This window comes from Theropithecus gelada, chromosome 10 (genome assembly GCF_003255815.1).
Source record: "Theropithecus gelada isolate Dixy chromosome 10, Tgel_1.0, whole genome shotgun sequence".
NCBI lineage: Eukaryota > Metazoa > Chordata > Mammalia > Primates > Cercopithecidae > Theropithecus > Theropithecus gelada.
In genome coordinates, this window is record NC_037678.1 from 92,330,918 (window position 1) to 92,354,472 (window position 23,555).

Genomic DNA, 23,555 nt, shown 5'->3' on the forward strand with positions numbered 1-23,555 from the left:
AATTGAAACAAGGAGGCTCTATCTCGCAGGGTGATACAATATCTTAGGTGTGAGAGTGGGTAAGAAGTGAGCTCCTGTGGGTATTAGTAACAAGCCCAAATGTTCTTTTAACCCTTTCCTTGTGGTATTTCCATAAGAATCCACAATGCTTGTTGCCAAATAAAATACAAAATAAAGAGGAGGTTTTTGGCAGGATGAAACTGATTCTGTTCTAGCCAAAATAGGGAACGGCCTCCCCAATGCCAGATTCATTTTTAGTCCTTGTCTCTCTGAACTCCTCTGGGGCAGGTGACCTCGTATTTTCCTGCTGCTTCTGTTCTGTGGACACTCATTCTCAGCTCTCTTCATTGTCTCTTCTTTCTCCTAATGCTTACGCATTGGTGTTTCCTAATATTCTAGTCTTTTCATCTTTTTTATCTTGTACTCTCTCCCATGAAGGTCTCATCCACTGGTGTGGTCTTAACCTTCACCCATGTGCAAGATCCTGGATCTGTGTCCTCATTCCTGACCTCTCTCAGGCTTCAGACTCAGGTATCCCATCATCTGCTCATATTTCCTACTGTATGTCTTAACAGACTTTGTGGCAGATGCTGTTTGATGTTCCACCCAAATGTCCCGGAGTCCCTTGTGTCGTGTCTGTGTTCTCCTTCTCTAGCTTCTCTGCGGCTTTGCTTCTGCCTGCCTGCACCTGTCACTGTCTTGGCTGGATGAACCTGGGGTCTCCACATAATACAGAAAGCCAGAAGGGCCAGAGGTCCCCTCCTGGGTCAGGCCAAGGGTGGGACTTTACCTGAGAGCTCATCCTTGCTGGGCTTATTCCCTCCCCTGTCCCTCTTCCTCCATGTTCTTATTAGTCTCCCCTGGGAGCACTTCCTTAATAAGTCGCCTGTACACAAACCTCATCTTAAGTTCCATTTCTACCAACCCGGCCCAACATATATACCAAGGAAAATGCATCATCTTCTCCCTACAAAATGAAAAAAATATATAGTTCCTTTTATATTTCAGCTCTCCACTGGTATCACTATTGCCTAAGTCAGAAAAGAAGTGCTCCCCTTCCCCATTTACCTGGCACTTTCAGCCACATGGAAATGCTCCCCAGATCCTGTCAATACAACCCCTCCCTATCCTCACCATCCCCTCCCTACCCTCACCATCCCCTCCCTATCCTCACCATCCCCTCCCTATCCTCACGACCCCCTTCCTATCCTCACCATCCCCTCTCTACTCTCACCATCCCCTCCTTACCCTCACCATCTCCTCCCTATCCTCACCATCCCTTCCTTATCCTCAACATCCCCTCCCTATCCTCACCATCCCCTCCCTATCCTCAAAATCCCCTCCCTATCCTTACCATCCCCTACCTATCCTCACAACCCCCTCCCTATCCTCACCATCCCCTCCTTATCCTCAACATCCCCTCCCTATCCTCACCATCCCCTCTCTATCCTCACCATTGATCCTTCCACTCCATCTGTTCCAGGGACATCTACCCATCCTCCAAACTTCAGACTTTCCCATTCATAGTTTGGGGTTGCTGCCAGGAAGCAGAAGCCCCGTCAAGACTACATTTCCAAGCTGATGAGCCTGCAACAGAGCAGGCCGCATGCCCAGTTCTCACCTATGACAATGGAAGTGGCATGTATGTCTTCGCACCAAGGTTGTCAAGAAGTGGGTGGGCCTCTTCCATTCTCTCTCCTTTCTGCCTGGATATAGAGGACTTGAGGTCCCCAAGGCTGTGAAGCTGTAAGAAAGAAAGGATCTGGGGCTGCTGAGCTGCCCATGGGTGAAGCCCTCCCATGACCAGAAGCCCTCTCCCATTGGACAAGGAAAGAAGCCTTTATGGTGCTCAAGCCACTGAAATTTGAGGGTGTGTTTGTATGGCTGCTGGGGTGCCCTGGATTACTACACCACCCTTGCTGCCATTACTCATTTGGGATCGTCCCTGCCTGGATTCCTGCATTAGCTCCTGACATAGTCTCCATCCTCCTCACCCATCACAGATCTGCCCTCTACCTATTCACCAGGACAGAGCAACCTAATGGAGATGCAAATCTGACCCTGTACCCCTCTGTTCTTGAAGTGTCTTGGACACCTCCCATGCCCTGTTAAGTACTGGATAAAGGTGAAGTTTCCCAGCACCTTAAGAGACCTGCATGCCTGACAGTTCTCTCCTAGTCACTCTCAGCCTTGTAATTTATACCCCAGGAGTGCCTGACTACTTACAGCTCCCTGGAAGCATCTGCTCTCTTACTCACACCTGGACAATCCTACCTCGAATTTGCTGGCTGATTGGTTCCTGCTGATTTTTGAATATTTTATTTAGACAAGAAGCCATCTTAGCATTTCCCCAGGCTGCAGTAGAGCCCTTACTGGGAGTTTCTTTCAGTGCACCAAAAGGCATAGACTCAGCCACTCCCCAGTCCCTCTTTCCAACCAGACCAGCCTGCATACTTGTTGAAAGTAGGGATCCAGGCTTTACATTCCAGAACCGACTCTCTGTCCCTATTACCAATCAAAAGTATGAGGGACCAACTTTTCAAAATTATTTCCAAGTTCTGAGATAATTTCCAAGTTCAACAAATATGGAGGGCAGGTGTAGCAGGAAACGTCGCGGCATGTTTTCATTTCCTTGGCATTGCTAGGGAAGGGTTGAGGAATAATCTGGCAGTAATAGGGGAGAGACAATATTAGAGTGATGTTGGAGTGGACAAGGAAGCAAGAGAGAGGTCACATCTAGCGAGAGATGAGAAAACCACAGTATGGGGATAGGACTGTGGACTTCAGTTTTCAAATCCTCAGACCCAGAAGGAAATGTTCTGGGTCCATTGCCTCAAATGTCAATTGCGGGTTCAGAACACGGAGCTCTGGACTGATGAGCTCCTTGTCCAAGTGCATCCTGCCCACCAGTGGCCAGTCTAAAATAAAGGCCTGGTCACAAACACTCAGGCCTCTCTCAGCTTTGCTCTCTGCTGCCTTCAGGAGCTGAGCTTTTGCCGATGAAGCTGGAAACTTCCCTCCATTAGCAACAAATTTCTTCCCCAGAACTCTAGCAACTCAACTGGAAACATGCACCAGGGAAGAGTGTAGGTCTGGAAGAGGGACTGTTCTTCATTAGGCCCACACTAATATTTAAAAATTTTTATTCACATCTCTCATTCTGGCTTTGACAGATTTCAAGAGAAATCCCTCTATCTGTGGGTCTCACCGAAAGAAGCATTTAAAGAAAAATACGTCCATTAAAAAAGTAAATAACTAGTGCTGTTTTAGCATGATTTGCTGTTGTCGGGGGAGATGGTGGCTTAGTGAGCTGTAGCAGGCAAGGACATTTCTGTAGGGGCCTCTAAATCACTTAATGGTGAAAGGGATTCCCAGATGGCCTTATCAGTGTCTATGTAAAATTGTTAGATATCTGCACCAACTAATAAATTTGACTTGGAGCTTGGTTTTCTGACATTTCCTCACATCCTCAGAGAACCGTAGTTACTGTATATCCTTGTACAGTATTTGAATTCTGAATTGCTATGCCTGGTTGGTCGCCCACCGGGACAAGAAATAAAACTCCATAATAGAATGTCATTTTTTTTAAGTCTGAACATTATTAGTTGCCGTGATATTGTATGACAAACTCATGTTGGTTTTTTTTTTTTTTTGTCTCAAATGTTTTATTCTCCAGTACAACTCATTTGCATTGTTGTCCCATATGGGGATTTGTACACCGCGGTACATGATAAAGATGCAGAAGGGAATTAGGTCACCAGGCATGCTCTTTTTTCTTTTAATAACCCCGTCCAACCTCCTCCTTCTTAATCCCATGCAGACAAAAGCAGTAGAAGCTAAACCTTCCAGAGCCGTGATAGGAAAGGCGGACGCGCAAATCCACCAACATACATCCTTTCACTCGCGGTGGATGTATTTAATTAATCCCATGTGGACTGGTCTTATTCAAATAAAACTATATTTTATAAACTGCTGCCTTGTTTTCTGGTCTGTGTAGTGACCCCTGATTGAGGCAGCTGTGCCGTTTTAAGCAGTCAGTTATTAAGGGCCTGGGTTTCTTTCTGCTAATGGCGTCATGCGGAAAAGAATCTGTATTCTAGGCAGGGTAAAAACATCCCCAGTGGGTAAGGAATTAGGAGAACATTGGAGGGGTTCGAAGCGGTGGCAGCAGGCAGAGGAGGGGAGGGTGAGCAGGAGGGAAGGTGGGAGGCAGCGAGGTCCCAGATGTGACCCTGGACAGGCAGTGAGCTCGGAGATTGGATGGCTTCCGCAGGCTGGTGCCCACGTGGGCCAGTCCTCCTCATGCCAGGCGGGGTTCTGAGCAGCAGTTTGCTACTGAGGGTCTTGCCGATCCTCTGACTACATGCCATTTAGTACCCAGGACAACCCCACGTGACTGAAGTAGAGGTCAAGTTGCTGGCATAATAACAATACTAGAAAACTCTCAACTAGCTCTTAACATGTGTCAAGCATTCTTCTAGCATTGGCTCACTCAATTCTCACTAAAACTATGAGGTAGCTATTATTATTATCATCCCCTATTACAGACTAGGAAACTGAGGCATTAGTTAAAATGTTCAGGAGCACTTGGGTAGCCATACTCAAAATGAACCAGTTTGACCCAAAGACTGTGTTCTTTTTTTAAAAATTTTTTTATTTTTATTTTTTATTATACTTTAAGTTCTAGGGCACATGTGCACAACGTGCAGGTTTGTTATATATGTATACATGTGCCATGTTGGTGTGCTGCACCCATCAACTCGTCAGCACCCATCAACTCGTCATTTACATCAGATATAACTCCCACTGCCATCCCTCCCCCCTCCCCCCTCCCCACAATAGGCCCCAGTGTGTGATGTTCCCCTTCCCATGTCCAAGTGATCTCATTGTTCAATTCCCACCTATAAGTGAGAACGTGTGGTGTTTGGTTTTCTGTTCTTGTGATAGTTTGCTGAGAATGATGGTTTCCAGTTGCATCCATGTCCCTACAAAGGACACAAACTCATCCTTTTTTGTGGCTGCATAGTATTCCATGGTGTATATGTGCCACATTTTCTTAATCCAGTCTGTCACTGATGGACATTTGGGTTGATTCCAAGTCTTTGCTATTGTGAATAGTGCTGCAATAAACATACATGTGCATGTGTCTTTATAGCAGCATGATTTATAATCCTTTGGGTATATACCCAGTAATGGGATGGCTGGGTCATATGGTTTTTCCAGTTCTAGATCCTTGAGGAATCGCCATACTGTTTTCCACAATGGTTGGACTAGTTTACAATCCCACCAACAGTGTAAAAGTGTTCCTATTTCTCCACATCCTCTCCAGCACCTATTGTTTTCTGATTTTTTAATGATTGCCATTCTAACTGGTGTGAGATGGTATCTCATTGTGGTTTTGATTTGCATTTCTCTGATGGCCAGTGATGACGAGCATTTTTTCATGTGTCTGTTGGCTGTATGAATGTCTTCTTTTGAGAAATGTCTGTTCATATCCTTTGCCCAGTTTTTGATGGGGTTGTTTGTTTTTTTCTTGTAAATTTGTTTGAGTTCTTTGTAGGTTCTAGATATTAGCCCTTTGTCAGATAAGTAGATTGCAAAAATTTTCTCCCATTCTGTTGGTTGCCTGTTTACTCTGATGGTAGTTTCTTTTGCTGTGCAGAAGCTCTTTAGTGTAATTAGATCCCATTTGTCAATTTTGGTTTTTGTTGCCTTTGCTTTTGGTGTTTTAGACATGAAGTCCTTGCCCATGCCTATGTCCTGAGTGGTATCACCTAGGTTTTCTTCTAGGGTTTTTATGGTATTAGGTCTAACATTTAAGTCTCTAATCCATCTTGAATTAATTTTTGTATAAGGAGTAAGGAAAGGATCCAGTTTCAGCTTTCTACTTATGGTTAGCCAATTTTCCCAGCACCATTTATTAAATAGGGAATCCTTTCCCCATTTCTTGTTTTTGTCAGGTTTGTCAAAGATCAGATGGCTGTAGATGTGTGGTATTATTTCTGAGGGCTCTGTTGTGTTCCATTGGTCTATATCTCTGTTTTGGTACCAGTACCATGCTGTTTTGGTTACTGTAGCCTTGTAGTATAGTTTAAAGTCAGGTAGCATGATGCCTCCAGCTTTGTTCTTTTGACTGAGGATTGCCTTGGCAATGCGGGCTCTTTTTTGGTTCCATATGAACTTTAAAGCAGTTTTTTCCAATTCTATGAAGAAAGTCATTGGTAGCTTGATGGGGATGGCATTGAATCTATAAATTACCTTGGGCAGTATGGCCATTTTCACGATATTGATTCTTCCTATCCATGAGCATGGTATGTTCTTCCAAGACTGTGTTCTTAACCATTACACAGCTTAGGGGCCTTGATTTTACCCCAGCCAAGGCTTGAACATTTAGGAAATTCCCTTTGGAAATGTGTCCTAGGTTCACCAAAGGACATGACCTAGACTATTCATAAAAGCAGTATTATTTCATAATAGCATCAAACTGGAAACCACGCACATGCCCACCAATAGAATGAAGAAATCATGGCATAGTCACAAAATAGAAGACTACAGTGATGAGAGTAAAGGACTCACAGCTACTCACAGCCACACGAATGACTGTCACAAACATGAAGGGTGTTGGACACAAAAGAACGCATAGTGAATGTTTCCACTTAAAGTTCAAAAACAGGCCAACCTGTCTATGGGGAGAAATCAGGAGAGTGGTTACCCTTGGTGGGGGCTAATGGCTAGAAAGGGCACAAGATGGGATTCTGGGAATAGCCATGTTTTATTTCTTGATCTGAATGGTGATTACATGGGAGTGTTCACTTTGTACAAATTCATCAGAACTGATACAGGGATATATGTTTCTATATGTAGGCTATACTTAATAAAAAGGGCAAAGATTAAAAAAAAAAGACATGGCCAAAGAAAGATCCTGGTAAAAGCCTCAGAATTGATAGTCAAAACAGCATTTGTCAATGATATATCCAGTTCCTTACCAGGAACTGACTTCAGGCCAAGGGGGAAAACACACGGAGAGCTTACTAGGGTGGAAAAAGCACGGGAGGAGAGTTCTCTTGTTTATAACCTGAGAGCCTCATTCCACACTCTGCTGAGCCACTAACTGACTGTATGGCCTTGGTTGAGTAAGGTCACCTGGATGAACGTAATCTATGCATTTTTTAATCAGTTAAAAGAAGTAAGAATAATGAACCACACAGGTGTTTTAGTGGCTCTAACAACGCCAGCTCCCTGGGAGAGAAGCTTTGACAACGATCCATTCAAAAGCTCACACAGAGGAGAAATACTCTTTGGACCAAAGATTGCAGTTCCTTTAGGGAAGGTTTACCATTATCAGCTCACATTGAGACCCTCCCTGCTATGCCCTGGCTTTCTCCTTTTGTTTTATTTATAATTTTTGCATTTTCATTCCAGGAGATTTATTTCATTTTTCCTACCAGGTTTTTAGAACACCGTCTCTCCAGCCTCCTGACATTTCCATACCTAGAAACGGAAGACAACTCATTTTTTGTGGAAGAAACCTGGTTTCTCTTGATGTGAAGAGTTGTAGCTTGGGTATTTTATTTGGAAGCACTTCTATCTCTCAGAGGATCCTGCTTGTGAGTGCCAGATACGCACAGCTAGGGCAGAAGGAACATGTCAGAAACAAACATCCGCCAGTGACGCCTCTCAAACCCCTCTGGAGCTCAAATATTTTGGCAAACTTTCACCCGATTTTAGGCGGGGTCTCAAGCAGGTGGTTGTTGGGATGTGATGAGGAAAGAAAAGACCTGTTAGTCTTGAGAAATGCAAAGTTTGTTTGATTTGAGTTTTCAGAATTTATTTTTCTCATCAAAATCCTCATTAAAAGAGTAAGGGGGAAAACCTCCCTTTTGCTTTTACGGTAGGTGACATATTCTGCAAATGCCAGGATAATCAGTCTCAGTCAAGCCCTTAAGAAAGCCAATTGGAGACTCCTTTGTGGTTCAGCTTTCTAAATGTTCTGAAATTATAAAGCTGGGTCTTTTCTGCTGTTTCTGTTTAGGAAGGCACTTTTTTAAAATTAAAATTAACATTTTTTTATTTACATAGGTTTTTGGGGAACAGGTAGTGTTTGGTTTTATGAGTAAGTCCTTCAGTGGTGACTTGTGAGATTATGGTGCACACATCACCCGAGCAGTATACACTGTACCCAATTTGTAGCCTCTATCCCTCACCCCCTAGAAAGAAGCTTTTTAAGAGAATACAAAGGTTTCTAACATCTACTGGGGAAAAATCCCAACAGATTATTCCGAGAGACTCCGTAGTGAACTGGAGTATAATGTTTGTGTGAAGAGTTGAATTTTCAAACCAGGTGTATTTCTTAACATGCTTTCGTAATTGTTTTGTGAAAGATTTGAAGTTAGAAGACATTATTAACTTGTATTCTCCATTTTATCACTTTCCAGCATGTTTTAAGTAATATAAAAGATGCTTTATCGGGATGTGTGTGTGTGTGTGTGTGTGTGTGTGTGTTCAAAACTAGTGTAAAGAAATTTCACTCGCTTTTTTGGGGTGAACTTTTAATTGGTTTAACACTTTTGGAGAAAAATGCCTAATTTACAGGTTTATAGCCCAGTGAATTTTCACAGAGTGAACACACCCACGTACTCAGCACCTAGTCCCACCAAACCTTCTCCACAGCCCAGCAATACCATCCCCCAACCAAGAAAAATCATTACTCTGATCTCTGGCACCATACAGTGTAGTTGTGCCTGTTTTGAAATGTATATAAATAGAATTACAGATTATCTGCTCTTTGGTGTTTAGCTTCCTTGGCTCCACATGGTGCTGGCGAGATCCGTGCCTGTTGCTGCCTTAGCAATAGTTTCTTCATGCTTAGTGTTGTCTCAAAGACTGTAGTGTGGATGAGCCCTAAATTGCTTACTCATTCGCCTAATGATGGGTCCAGCTGAGTTAAGTTTGGAGTCATTATGAAGAAGCCTTTTCTGAACATTTTGGTGCATGTTTTTTGGTGGACAGAGATATTCGTTTCTCTTGGGTGTCTACCCAGGAGTGGAATTTGAGGTTATAGGGTATGCGTTTGTTCTGTTTAGTAGGTATTGCCAAACAGCTTCCCAAAGGGTTGTACCAACCAAGACTCCCATCATAATTCACCTGCAATTTTGCATACACCGCAATACTCTAACATCTCTTTTCATGCATGGTGTTGCTTTTTCTTCCTGCCTACATATTTGCAGTTTTCTGACTCATCACCCACTGTCCTTCCCAGACCCAGACTTAGCCTGTTGAGCACTGAACAGCATCGAAATTCAAGGTGTGCTAATTATTTCATTGTTTATTTGCCTGTTAAGGAAGGAGGCAAGGAAGGTTAAAAGCAGTTTAGGAATTATGTGTAGTTTCGTGTAGCTACAGTCTCATGATGCTCCATCCTCACAGGCCAATTAGAAAGTCCGACATATTGAATGCTGGTAGAGATGGTTTGAGTACTCAGAGAGTGCTAAAAACAAACAACCAAAATCCTACAATGTATTCTTTTCTTCTTAAGGATCAACTCATGGTTTATATGAATTAAATTTTTGGCAGTAAAATCAAATTAGTTTCTAATAGAACTGAGTGGATTTCATCACTGTCCAGGCTTCCTTGCATAATATTTGATGAGCGTGGATATAATCAAAATAAAGCAAATCCCAGCAGTAAATATTGATGACTCTGAGCTGTCCTCTATGGAAATAGAACTATCTCTTCAGGCTGGTGGGCATTCAATTCTACATTTTCCCTCTGATTTTTCATGGAAGGGTTTACTCTTAAATAAATAATGGATAAAAATGAAGATGGAGAGAAGGAGGGTGAGAGAATCAGGGGAGGGCAGGGGCGGAGGGCAGCAAGGATGTGGTCTCAGAGGAAGGTTAGCCTCAGCCTGACTCCATAGGGTCTCTGAAGAATGAATTCTACCATAGAGTCAGTCCCATTTTTAGGCCTGTGAGCCAGCTTCCTACACCCTCATGTCACTCTATCATTGGCCAGGAGACCTCCATGGGTGTCGTCTCCCAAGTACAGTGGTCCCATCTGCTGAGGACAGTTATCTGGAGAAAAGGAAGATATTCTCTGCTGTAAGAAGCCAATTCTCACTGCAGCTGGGCATCTGCGTGGGGCATGGATGTCAGCCCCAGCACTTCCAGCAGCTGGTTTGCAGAGGGGGCCACAGATGTGCCTGCTGCCTTCCCCCCTCTCCCCCTCCACTGCTCATCATCTCTTAAGTTTATACATTGAATGATGAAATGTTACTTTTGGACAAATCAAATTCTTGCCCACTTCCCACTTAATAAATACAGAGCAGTAAGCAATATTTTACATGTAAGCATTAAGATTATACAGATGACCCTTGAACAGCGTGAACTTGAACCGCATTGGTCCCCTTACGTGCAGATTTTCTTCTGTTTCTGCCACTCCTAAGACACCCCCCGCTTCCTCCTTTTCAGCTGATTCAACGTGAAAACAGTGCACAAGGATGAAGACCTTAGTGATGATCCACTTCCTCTTCATGAATAATAAATATATTTTCTCTTCCTTATGATTTTCTTTTCTTTTTAAGAAGTCCAGTGGTGCAATTATGGCTTACAGCAGCCTCAAATTCCTGCTCAAGGGATCCTCCAGCCACAGCCTCCCAAAGTGCTGGGATTACACCTGCACCCATCGCCTTATGATTTTCTTTCTTTCTTTCTTTCTTTCTTTCTTTCTTTCTTTCTTTCTTTCTTTCTTTCTTTCTTTCTTTCTTTCTTTCTTTCTTTCTTTCTTTCTTTCTTTCTCCCTCTCTCTCTTTCTTTCTCTCTTTCTTTCTTTCTTTTCTTTCTTTCTTTCCTTCTTTCTTTCTCTCTTTCTCTCTCTCTTTTTTTCTCTCTTTCTTTCTTTCTCTCTCTCTCTCTCTCTCTCTTTCCTTTTTTTTTGAGACAGGGTCTTGCACTGTTGCACAGGCTGGAGTACAACCTCAACTGCCTGGGTTCAAGCAATTCTCCCACTTCAGCCTGCCAAGTAGTTGGGACCATAGGTGTGAACAACCATGCCCAGCTAATTATTGTATTTTTCATAGAGATCGGGTTTCTCTGTTGCCCAGGCTGGTCTCGAAATCCTGGACTCAAGCAAACCACCCACCTTGGCCTCCCAAAGTGCTGGGATTACAGACATGAGCCCATGGACCTGGCCCGTGATTTTTTTCTTTTGTCTAGCTTGCTTTATTTTAAGAGTATAGTGTATAATACCTATAACATATCAAATCTGTGTTAATGGACTATTTATGTTATCAGTAAGGCTTCTCATCTGTACTAGGCCATTTTTATGTTGCTGTAAAGAAAGCCCCACTCTGTGGTTCTTTCTGGATAATTCTGGGAGGAATTTAGCGTCCTTCTAATAGCTCCTGGTGGAACCCAGGCTCAGCTGCCTCCAGCATGAGCTCGTGTGCTGGCGTTTCTTCTTTCCCCTGCTTCCTGTCCCTGCTCCCTCACTCCTGCTTCCTGGGCTCACCTCCCAGATAAACCACCTGCATTCAAGTCCTTGTCTCTGGCTCAACTTTCCCAGAAACCCAACCCAAGAGAGCTGCCTAGAAGGACCTTTTACACCCAGTTTTTCCTGAAGAGCATGATATACTTAAGATCAACCTGCCTATGGGCATTTTCTCGAAGAGTTTGATTGTGGCTGACGTTGACACTGGGCAAGTCAGACTTGATGGCCTAAAAGCATGGCCTTGGAAGTCCGATCATTTTTGTGTGCCAGACCCAACCCCAAATTCCATTTTTTGTTTCAAGTGAGATAAATTTACATACAGTGAAATGCATATTTTAAGTGAACAATTCAATGAGTATCAATAACCTGCATTCCTATCAAGATATACAGCATTTTCCTTACCCCAGTTATTTCATGCTCCTTCTAGTCAAAGTCAACCATTGATCTGATCTCTATGACCTTATGTTAGTTTTGTTTGTTCTTGAACTTGATATCAATGTTTTCACATTGAATGTATTCTTTAATGTCTAGTTCCCTTTGCTCAACACGTTGTTTTTGAGATCTATCCATTTTATTGTATATATCAATCGTTTGTTCCTTTCATTGCTGAGTAGTATCTCATATGGAAAAAAACACCTTTTGAATATTCATTCCCCTCTTGATGGACATTTGGGTTGTTTCTACTTTGGAGCTATTAAGAATAAGGATACTATGAACATTCATGTACATGTCTTTTCCTTGAAGAGCATATATATCTTTTCATTTCTATATATTTGGCTGAAAGGCTAAGAGTGGAAGTCTGCTGGCACTTTTTAAATGTTTTAAAAATCTGCCAACTGTTTTTCAAAGTGGTTGTAGCATTTTATATTCCCACAAAAAGTATAGAATTCCAGTTATTCCACTTTCTTGTCCCTATTTCATGTTGTCACTCTCTTTTAATATAGACATTCTCATCAGTGTGCCCAAATTGCTTCTTAAGTAGAATGTGATGATTTGGACTATTGTTTACTGACTTCCCTCCCATGGTGAAAAACGTAGGCTTCCCCACCCCATTGATACTGGGTTTGGCCATGCAACTTGGCTTGACCTGTGGAAGATTAATGGAAATGTGGAAGCAAAGGCATGGAATGTCCTTGTGCTGTGAGTCTTGCCCTATTATGTTTCTGCCAGTGCCACAAGAACATGTCCTGGCTAATCCACTGATCCAGTAAAGGAGGAAAGATGTGGGGAAGAGCCAGACCCAAATGACTGCTGGGAGTCAAACACATTGGAGTCCTCCTACCTTGGACATTTTGGGAATACGTGATCCTTGTTTTAGGCCAATGGGATGTGGGATGATTTGTTACACAGTATAACTGTGGCAGTGATTGATTGCCACCATAGAGCCAGGTGTCCTTGTCAAGCCTGTCAAACTGCCTGGAAGCATAACTGCCCCATTCCCAGCTGGACTGCCTGCTGAAGTCTGCATTAACCAACGTAATGAATAGCTTCATTCTAACTACTCTGGGCAACCTTGAACTTCTTGCCACTCAATATTTATCAAAGGCTTGATTAAAAGAAACAATATTTACAAAGGACTGTCTGGAAGTTACGCCATCCAGCCGTTGCCTGAGTCCTGTAAAATGTCTCGCTGCATTAATCTCAGGTGGCAGAGAGCTGTGTCCTAGGACTGAATTGTTTTTGCTCTCTCAGAACACCTTCTACCAGGTTGTGTTTTGGCATGACCCTATCAATGTATCACAGAAGAAATTGTAGGGGAAGCCTTCATGATGCTTGTGTTTGTATCTGCTGTACGGACATTGTTGGGCATGCTCTGTGAAAAGGCTGGGGAGGGGAGTGAGTTTTATTATGATTGATATTGTTGTAGTGTTAATTATTGACTATTTAAACAACCTCTTATCTACTACTCCTGTCTGCAATTTCCCATCCCACTAAACTGTGCTGAATGCTTTTGCTTGAGTAATCTTTAAAATATAATTTTTCTTATTGTACAGCTATTATTATACATATACAGATGCATACATACATATATAGGAAAAATATGTAATATACAGACAAACATAGAGAGGGAAATAAAATTTATTTCTAAGACTTTCAATCAAAGATACTATCTATTTAAGAGTCTGGGTTTTGAAACTTGACTGTCCAGATTGGAATTCCACTTCCAGCATTTTACCTTTAGCGAACTATTTAATCCATCTCTGCTACTCAAATGGAATCTAACAAGATGTTCAAGTGAGTCTCAGCCCAAGACAATTAATGCTCCTTCCAAGTAAGTTGCAAGTCCATGATATAGGTTTTATGAAAGAAGTGACTCATGCTTGTTTTGTGACTTAATTGTTCACCCACAGAAATGGAATAAAAGGGCTGGAGGCTACTGGAGAAGAAAGAAGATAATTTTTGGAAGAATTGATTCTGCTCTGTGTCCTGTACTCTCACAGAGGAGAAAGGGTTAGGTGTTCTGTTCACCTCAAGTCAAGGGAGTAGTCCTTATAGAGAAGTTGAGGGTATGATGAGGTCTCTTGCAGTCATGAAGACACAGTGGACTGGTCTGACCCAAGCCTGCCACCCTAAATGGAAAGAAACAAGCTAACTGTTCTGATGGCAAAAGGCAAAGTGAAGTGGCTTCCCTGAGCAACTTTCACTCCAGAGTCTCTGAGGACAAAGGATAAACAAGCGTTTCCTGTGTGTTATGCATGAAGGAGCATCATCCTGGAGTCATCGCAGAAGCTGCCTGGGAGTCATCTGAAGAAGCAAAAAGATCACCGTTGAAAGGAGATGGAGATACCACCAGATGTTTTTTGGCTGGAGAAGGAGTTCATAACCAACCATCCAAACAGAGATGCTTTCATCAGCAACGAGGGAGCCGAAGGTGGCAGATCCCTAGGGAAGTAAGAGAACCCATAAACATGGCCCTTGACAAAAATGATGAGCCTTAAACACCTGCAAACCCAGGGAGTGCCAACACCAGCTCTCTACGCTCTCCAGGAGTCAAGTAACAATGTTCCCACCCCTTTCCCACCTTTCCTCCTCAGTCCAGCTCCTCCCACCTACTCCCAGGTAGGTCACTCTCCCAGGCTTGGAAAGGGGAATAATGGCAACCATGAATGATGCATAAAGTTTTGATTACTATCCTGAACTAGGCATATTAGCTATTGGCAGGAAAATGGGCAGAAAACACATGAGACATGCTAATTTTAATCTATGGGCAAGAGGAGAATGAGTCCAAAGGGATCATTTTAAAAGGCAGTGGCACAAAGGAAGCTACTTTGGGGTTATATCCTACAAACCATGCTGTTTCACCATATTGGCAATAGGTGGATAATAATGGCATCTAACTTCATAAGGGGGAGGAATAAATGACCTCATTATGAAGAAATGAGCTAATGTATGTAGAGCACTTAGGACAGTCGCTGACAATATTATACTACCAGCAACTGATTGCCTCTCTGATTAGTGGCTTGATTTTTTTTTTTTTTTTTTTTTTTTTTTTTGAGATGGAATCTCACACTGTCACCCAGGCTGGCGTGCAATGGGATGATCTCGGCTCACTGCAACCTCTGCCTCCCAGGTTCAAGTGACTCTTCTGCCTCAGCCTCTCAAGTAGCCGGGACTACAGATGCATGCCACCAAGTCTGGCTAATTTTTTGTATTTTTAGTAGAGATGGGGTTTTGCCATATTAGCCAGGATGGTCTCGAAATCCTGGACTCAAGTGAACCACCCACCTCGGCCTCCCAAAGTGCTGGGACTGTAGGCGTGAGCCACTGTGTCCAACCTAATGGCTTGATTTTAGTTAGGAACATTTTCAGTTTAGAGTTCAAAAATTGTTAAATTTCTATATAAATATACATATTATATATTAAATTAATATATTAATTTTAATAAAACTAGATTGTACTATTTTTAGTCATTTAACTACAACTGATGTTACTAAACATTTTTCAAAAGCAAACTTTTTATGGTTACAAATATCCCATCCCACAATAGTACAATAACATGCTGAATCATTTAGCTGCTCCTGGATTATTTGAGAGTCATTATGTTAATACACAGCTTAGCCTTCAGCACTCTTTCTTTGTGGCCTTAAGTCCCTCTACATCACAGCATGCCTCCACCTAGTCAGGATTTTTGCCTTGTCCCAAACAGGAGAGTAGCTCTAGCATCTTCATTTGTTTCTCACACAATGAACAAAAACTGCCTTGTTCACCAGCGCTTCTTTTAAAATTCTGTCCATCCTTCAAGCCAAGTTTAAATGTCGTGACTTACAGGAAGCCTCCCCTGATTTTCTTCTATTCCTTTACCTGCCTCCAAGTGGAAATACTTGTCATCTGCCTCGGTAGAGCTTGACACTTCCCATGGCACTATTTATTCTTGTTTTACTGTGATAGTTACTGAATTTGTGTCTTATCTCCATATCCAAACAATAAGCAGCTTGAGGGCAGAGAATGTTCCTTTTTCATTGTGACATTTATTCACCAGCATCTGAACATATATACTACATGTCATCCATTGTGCAGAGTGGTGAGGGGACTAAATAAACAAGACCCAAGAGGAGAATCATCATGTTTAGTATAAAAAACAGGTATTGTGGTAGGTTATAATTGTTTTTCCAAATACACACTTCCCGCTTCTGTGAAAACATCATATCCACTGACATGATCCATTGATCCAATAGACTCGGCCCATTGACTTGCTTGGTGTTGCAGTTAGCTTTTACAGCATAACAAAAAGCTTCACATCTTAGTTGCTTAAAATAGCAATGATATAGTAACTCATGATTCTGTGAGTTGGTAACCTAACCTAGGCTCAACTGTACGGTTCTTCTGCTGATCCTGCCTGGACTAATACTGGGCTCACTCATGTGTCTGAAGTCAGCTAGGCCTCTACTGAGCTGGATGATCTTAAACTCCTCATTCATGTGACAGGAGGCCAATAGGCAAAGCTGTCTTTGGGTGGTTCTCTCCAGAAGGCTAACTTGGACTTATCTACAGGGTGCTCAAAGGGCTCTAAGAGCAACAAAAGAATACAAGCACTTTTCTTTTCTTTTTCTCTTTCTTTTTTTTCTTTTTTTGAGACCAAGTCTCACTTTGTCACCCAGGATGGAGTGCAGTAGTGCTATCTAAACTCACTACAACTTCTGCCTTCTGGGTTCAAGCAATTCTCCTGCCTCAGCCTCCCAAGTTGCTGGGATTACCATGACACCCAGCTATGTTTTGTATTTGTCGTAGAGACGGGGTTTCCCTGTGTTGACCAGGCTGGTCTTGAACTCCTGACGTCAAGTGATCTGCCCACCTCAGCCTCCCGAAGTGCTGAAATTACAGGCATGAGTCATGGCGCCCAGCCAGACAAGCACTTTTCAAACCTCTGCTTGTATCACTAAAATGATAGAGAAAATGTGTTATTTGCCAGTGGAGGCAGAACATTTATGGCATTAAAAGAGGTCAGGCCAGGTGTGGTGGCTCACACCTGTAATCCCAGCACTTTGGGAGGCCAAGGTGGGCGGGTCATGAGGTCAGGAGATTGAGACCATCCTGGCTAACATGGTGAAACCCTGTCTCTATGTAAAATACAAAAAATTAGCCAGGCGTGGTGGCACATGCTATAGTCCCAGCTACTCGGGAGACTGAGGCAGGAGAATCGCTCGAACCTGGGAGGCGGAGGTTGCAGTGAGCCGAGATGGTGCCACTGCACTCCAGCCTGGGTGACAGAGCAAGACTCCATCTCAAAAAAAAAAAGATCATAATGTGCCAATTCAAATTAGATTGAAATTATGAAGGAGCAGAATCTATGAACAGCAGAAACTATGAGATTGAGAAAAATAGAGAGAGAATAAACAAATGGAATCAACTGATAAGAGGAAAAACAAGGACAGACAAAGAGAGGAGCAAGGATTCCAAGAGAGTTGAAAAATCCCTGTCAACTTTCAATGTCATTCCAAGTTCAACTATATACTTATAATGAATTACAATAAATTTCCTCATTCCTAATTCACTTGAATGAGTCTCTGTTCCTTGGGACCAAAAAGACTTGCTATGACAAAGTTAGTGCCAGGAGTGGGGTTGCATGGAACGAGACACTCAGAAGATGTGCAAGGTGTTTGGAATGGTAATCAGGGCAGCAAGATAGTCTTTATAACCTGGGATCAAAGGCTATCATTCCATTATAAAAAGCGATGTAATGGTACATTAAGCTGCTGCTTGTGGTTGCCTATGACTCAGACTACCTCCATGGGTGAGGCTTTGGAGGTTTGCGTAGCCATGGAGCTGTTTAAAGGAGATAAGGTGGGGGGCTCAAAACAGCTGTGAACAATTTCCAGTGGCTGAAGAATAAGTTCTGTATCTGGGTTATGCAGCTGAAAGCAGACCTTTGGGAACACAGTGTGACCCTACTAAGTAATGCCTTTTATGCTTAGAACTGACACAATGAGTCCATTGAAAAGCAAGTCTAAAAATGGCCATATGCATTGCTGAATTGCAGCATGGGCAAAATTCCCAATATTAACATTTTCTATGACCCAGGTTAAGTATCTGATTGATAAAGACCAGACTTTGCTAATAAACTTGGGATATCTAGAAGATATTCAAAGATTTGGAGATCCCCTACACTCTAGACTCTTTCTGAACACTTCCCATTTTATCTCCCCCACTGCCATCCTCATAGAAGCTACTCTGTCTTCATTAATAATGGGCTGGCTGGGCGTGGTGGCTCACGCTTGTAATCCCAGTACTTTGGGAGGCCAAGGCAGGCAGATCACTTGAGGTCAGGAATTATACACTAGCCTGGCCAACATGGTGAAACTCCGTCTCTACTAAAAATACAAAAAATTAGCCAGGTGTGTTGGTGGACACCTGTAATCCCAGCTATTCGGGAGGCTGAGGCAGGAGAATCATTTGAACCTGGGAGGTGTAGGTTGCGGTGAGCTGAGATCGCACCACTGCACTCCAGCCTGGGCAACAAGAATAAAACTCCATCTCAAAAGAAAAAAAAAAAAAAGAATGGGCCATGGGCTAGGCACAGTGGCTCACACCTATAATCCCAGCACTCTGGGAGGCCAAGGCGGGTGGATCACGTGAGGTCGGAGTTCAAGACCAGCCTGACCAACATGTTGAAATCCCGCCTCTACTAAAAATACAAAAATTAGCCAGGCGTGTTAGTGGGTGCCTGTAATCCCAGCTACTCAAGCAGCTGAGGCAGGAGAATCACTTGAACCCGGGAGGCAGAGGTTGAAGCGAGCAGAAATCATGCCACTGCACTCCAGTCTGGGTGGCAAAGCAAGACTCTGTCTCAAAAAAAAGAAAAAAAGAATGTGCCATGGACAATGTTGATGCTTCTCCCAGGTGCCCTGGGATCACTTTTTACTATTTTTACGGGTCCCTGATTTTGATGTGCTTTTCCTTACAAGAGCCTGCCTCTTTCCCAGAGAACTGCCCTGTGCTGCTGGCGCCCACCCTAGTCACCTTCTTCTTGACTTTGCCTGATAGCACCATGCTTGATTTTGTCACCGTCTTTGTGGAATACTCATAGCTGTGGCCTGGCTTACAGGGCAGAGCCAATGTTCAGGATCACAAAGCATTTTCTGGGCTTTCCAGAATTTTAGGAAAGAAAAGGGGAAAATGAGAGGTGGGGAAAATTTTGTACATACATAAAATGTTTTAAAACTTTCCTCTTGATGAGGCACGGTAGCTCACATCTGTAATCCCAGCACCTTGGGAAGCCGAGGCGGGTGGATCACTTGAGGTCAGGAGTTCGAGACCAGCCTGGCCAACATGGTGAAATCCCATCTCCAGTAAAAATACAAAAATTTGCCGGGCATGGTGGCCCACACCTGTAATAATAGTTACTCAGGAAACTGAGGCAGGAGAATCACTTGAACCTGGGAGGGGGACGTTGCAGTGAGCCAAGATGGTGCTACTACACTCCAGCCTGGGCCACAGAATAGGATTCTGTCAAAACAAAACAAAACAAAACACACAACAAAAATCTTTCCTCTTAATAAATTTAAGAAGTGTTTAAAAATGCTTTCATTTGTCTTTGATAAAAAAGGTTACTCTCTGAAATATCAGAAAATTACTCAGAATTATCTCCACACCAATTCAAATGAGGGTCATGTCTGGGAATCTCCTATGTCTGGTCCTTTGGGAGCAAGAACAAGAATGTAAACGTGCTGTGTTACGGAGTTAAGGACACCACCACCACAAAGAGAGGTGAGATTATAATTTTTTAAACAAAATTCTCTTTCATTTGGACTGGGACTAATTCATGAATTCCATTGCAGTTAAACTGAGTGAGCACAGGTTGAAACCAGCAAGTTCTCCAGGAAGAATCTTTCCTGGTGAAATTACTTTATAGATTGAGGGGGTGAGACACCCCACATCACAATATGACTTTTCCCAGCATCTTGTCTTTTTATTATCAACAGTAAACATGCATCAAGCACCTGTTGTGTGTGTCTCACTGAATTGCATGCTGGACATGTTTTAACGTCTGCTTAAGGAGGATTTTACCTGTAAGTGGTTTTCAAGGCCATTGAAAGAAAGATAGTTTAGTTACACAGGAGGTTCAGATCTAGAGGACAAAACGACACAGGCAGAGCAATATGTGCGGCTATACCCCTGACGGCACCGTGAGGGGCTTTGCTCTGCACGGGAGAGCCTCTAATCCAGCTGTGTGCAGGAGTCAGGCAGGTGAGTGTCCCAGGTAGCTGTGGACACCAATCCACAAGCACTTCTCATGTCTGTAGCCCCGAGGTAAACAGCTATCCTTTTTAAAGGAATTACTCTGGGACGTCTACATCTAGTAAACATATCTTCTGGCCGGGGGCATGTCCTGGCTCTGCAGTACTCCATTTGGGTCTAATAGTTACCTCCTCTCAAGGATCCCGATCTTGGCCCCAAACATTCTCCTCTTTGTCCTTTGGACCATTAAGGTCGGTGTTTTAGGCACATGCCGTGTTTCCTGGCCCAGGCTCCATTCTTCTTTCTGCTTCAAGTAATCCTTTGATTTACCTTTGGGGAACTGTGATTACAAGCAGGACTGTAGCCACAAGGGCTGTGAGAAGCTGTGATGTAGGAATTCAGAGTCCAGGATATGAAGCTGCCGTCTTTGAGCCCTGGTGATGCCATTTACCAGCTGAGTGACTGTATTACTCTGTTCTCACACTGCTAATAAAGACATACCCAAGACTGGGTAATTTATAAAGGAAAGAGGTTTAACTGACTCACAGTTCCATATGGCTGGGGAGGTCTCACAATCATGGCAGAAGGCGAAAGAGGAGCAAAGTCACATCTTACATGGTGGCAGGCTAGAGAGCGTGTGCAGGGGAACTCCCCTTTATAAATTCTTCAGATCTCATGAGACTTATTCACTATCATGAGAACAGCACGGGAAAGACCTGCCCCATAATTCAATTACCTCCCACTGGGTCCCTCCCACAACATAAGCTACAATTCAAGATTTGAGTAGGGACAGCCAAACCATATCAGTGACCTTGGGCATGTTTCTTACCCTCTCTGTGCTTTCCTTTCCGCATCTGCAAAATGAGGGTAGTAGTTACAGCTCCATCATGGTGAGAGTTAAGTGACTGCATCCACAAGCCTGCCACAGGCTAAGTGCTCAATCCATGATGGCACTATCACCCCTGTCATCTGGCAGAGCCTTGATAGAAAGTCAGTCAGCATGTCCTGACCATTCCACGGAGTGTTGTGTGACCCTTGCTAGGCCGATCAGACCATTTCTCCTGGGAATTTGATTCTTGAACCAAGTGAAGGACAGAAAAAGTTAGGGAGCCACTTTATTCAGGTGATGCCATGAAGGTGCTATAAAGAAGCTGTGTCTACCTCTCAGCTTTCTAGTTGGCACTGGTCATTGTCCTCCACAAGCCCTGGCTCTTTAGGCTTTCCTATAGGCCCTGAGAGCTGCCTCCTGCCCTTCTAACACATCCTTATTTTGCGTAAGTTGTTCAGGATCTATTTCTGTTGTTCATAACCAGAGCGTCCTGGCCAATCCAGGGCCCTGCGGTAATGTTGGGGACACTGCAGTCTTTGTATATTTGCTTCAAGTTCCTTGCTTGATTTGCTCAGGCACATTCTCTGGAACGAGAAAAAGTTGAGACTAGGACTCCCTAGCATAATTTGAAAGCCCTCAGCCCCCAGACATCACAGATCCACCACCCAAATCCCTTTCAAGGAAAGACTTGCTTGCCCAGCCACATAAATAAAGACCCAAAACTTATTGACATAAAACAATTATTTATTTTTCTTGTGGATTCTATGGATGAGAAATTAACAGAGTAGGAGCAACTTGCCTCTGGTCCAAGATTTCTTGGGCTTCAGCTGGAAGATTCCAAGGCTGGGGACCTGAGTCATCTGAGAGCTTGTTCAGTCACACATTGGAATTTGGGACTGGCCATGTGGTCTCTCCTGGTGTCCTGGACTTCCTCACAACATGGTGACTGAGTTTCCAGGGTGAGAACTTGGAAGCAGACAAAGCCAGGTAGAAGCCTCATGGCTTTTTATTACATGGCCTCTGAAGTCACATGGCATCACTTCCCCCAGAATCTACTTATGCTGAATTTCCAGGGGAGAGCAAATGGACTTTACTTTTTGGTGAGTGAATGGAAAGACTCTGGAAGAACATGTGGAGTCAAAAATATTGTTTTGGCCATTTTTGGAAAATACAACTTGCCACATGTTCCCTTAGAGAGAAAATAGAAACAGTAAGGTTTGGCTCCACAGGAGAGCTGGAGCTTCACCATCAAGGATGTAAGAAGGAAATATGCAAACATCTGGATTCAAAAGGAAAACATGATGGATAATGAGAAATAGCCAAATATTTGTGTCTTATAAGTAAAAACATTAAAACAAGCTTGGAAACCTCTAGATACGTGACCTCATGTAGACCACTGGTTCCTAATTTGAGCCCATGACTCAAATTGTGATCAATGCAGCCTATGAAGATGTTGTAAAAGTGGCTCAAAGAAAGATGCTATGCTCTGGCCACAGCCCTTGCAACAAACCACAAGGCCATGTGCAGGAGACCAAGTTTGGGGGTGCTAGGAAATGCCTGGACCATAACAATGATAAAAGTTGTGCTTCCTTCTCACAGCCCTCATGTTAGAGATGCACCAGTTGTTCTCTGAGGGGCTAGAACCTGATGCCATGTTTGCTTCTGTAGCAGACACTGCCCATGCCTGTTCACAATGCCTTGCACCCACCCTTCCTGCACATGCCAACCCTAGTGTCTCCTACCATTAGTACCTATGATGCTGGTGACCATTGAAAGCTGTCAGACAGAGCCCTCTCTTGCCCCAGAACTTGCTCAGCCCATGCCTGAGGCAGGCCAGAAGTGCCAGGGACTTAATGTCCCACGAGCAACCCTCAGCCCTTGGGAGTTGGCCTTTACCTCCACTCCTGTGTCTAAAGCATGTTCTACACAGGATCCTAGGGGTTCCCAGCAGATCAAGTGTCTCTTCCCACTCCGTTTCCTCACTCCCCTGCCAGTGCTGCTTGGCATTGTTTCCAAATAAATGACTTGCATTCAAGTCTCAGTCTTAGGGTCAGCCTCTGGAGGATCCCAACCTAAATTTACAATGTACATTCCTGAGAAAAAAGGAAGGGAGTGGATAGAAGAATCAAACAGCTTGGGATGTCCTACAAATGAGACTTGAAATCTTAGGTCTGCTTGTTTATTAGGATAATCAGTCTTACATGAGATGGTGATCAGTTTCCAAAAACAGTCATATTTAGATAATTGCCTCTCAAGCTTCAGGGTCCTAAGTCTTTATTACCCTATCAATAGGTAGCAAAGACTACAGGGAGCAAGGTGGACCTCACACAAGGCCCTTAACTGCTGTGGTTCAGTATTCTTATCTGTACAGTGGTGGTAACAATAGTAACCACCTCATGGGTTGTACAAATATTAAGTACTCCTAATACCTTTAAAACAGTGTCTGTAGCAAATGTCCAATAAATACCACTTGCTTTTATATCTAGGAAGTCTCCTCCTGAAAGCCTAAAACTGGTCCTAAGCTGAGCTCACCAATTTCCCCTAAACCCATTTTTTAATTAGT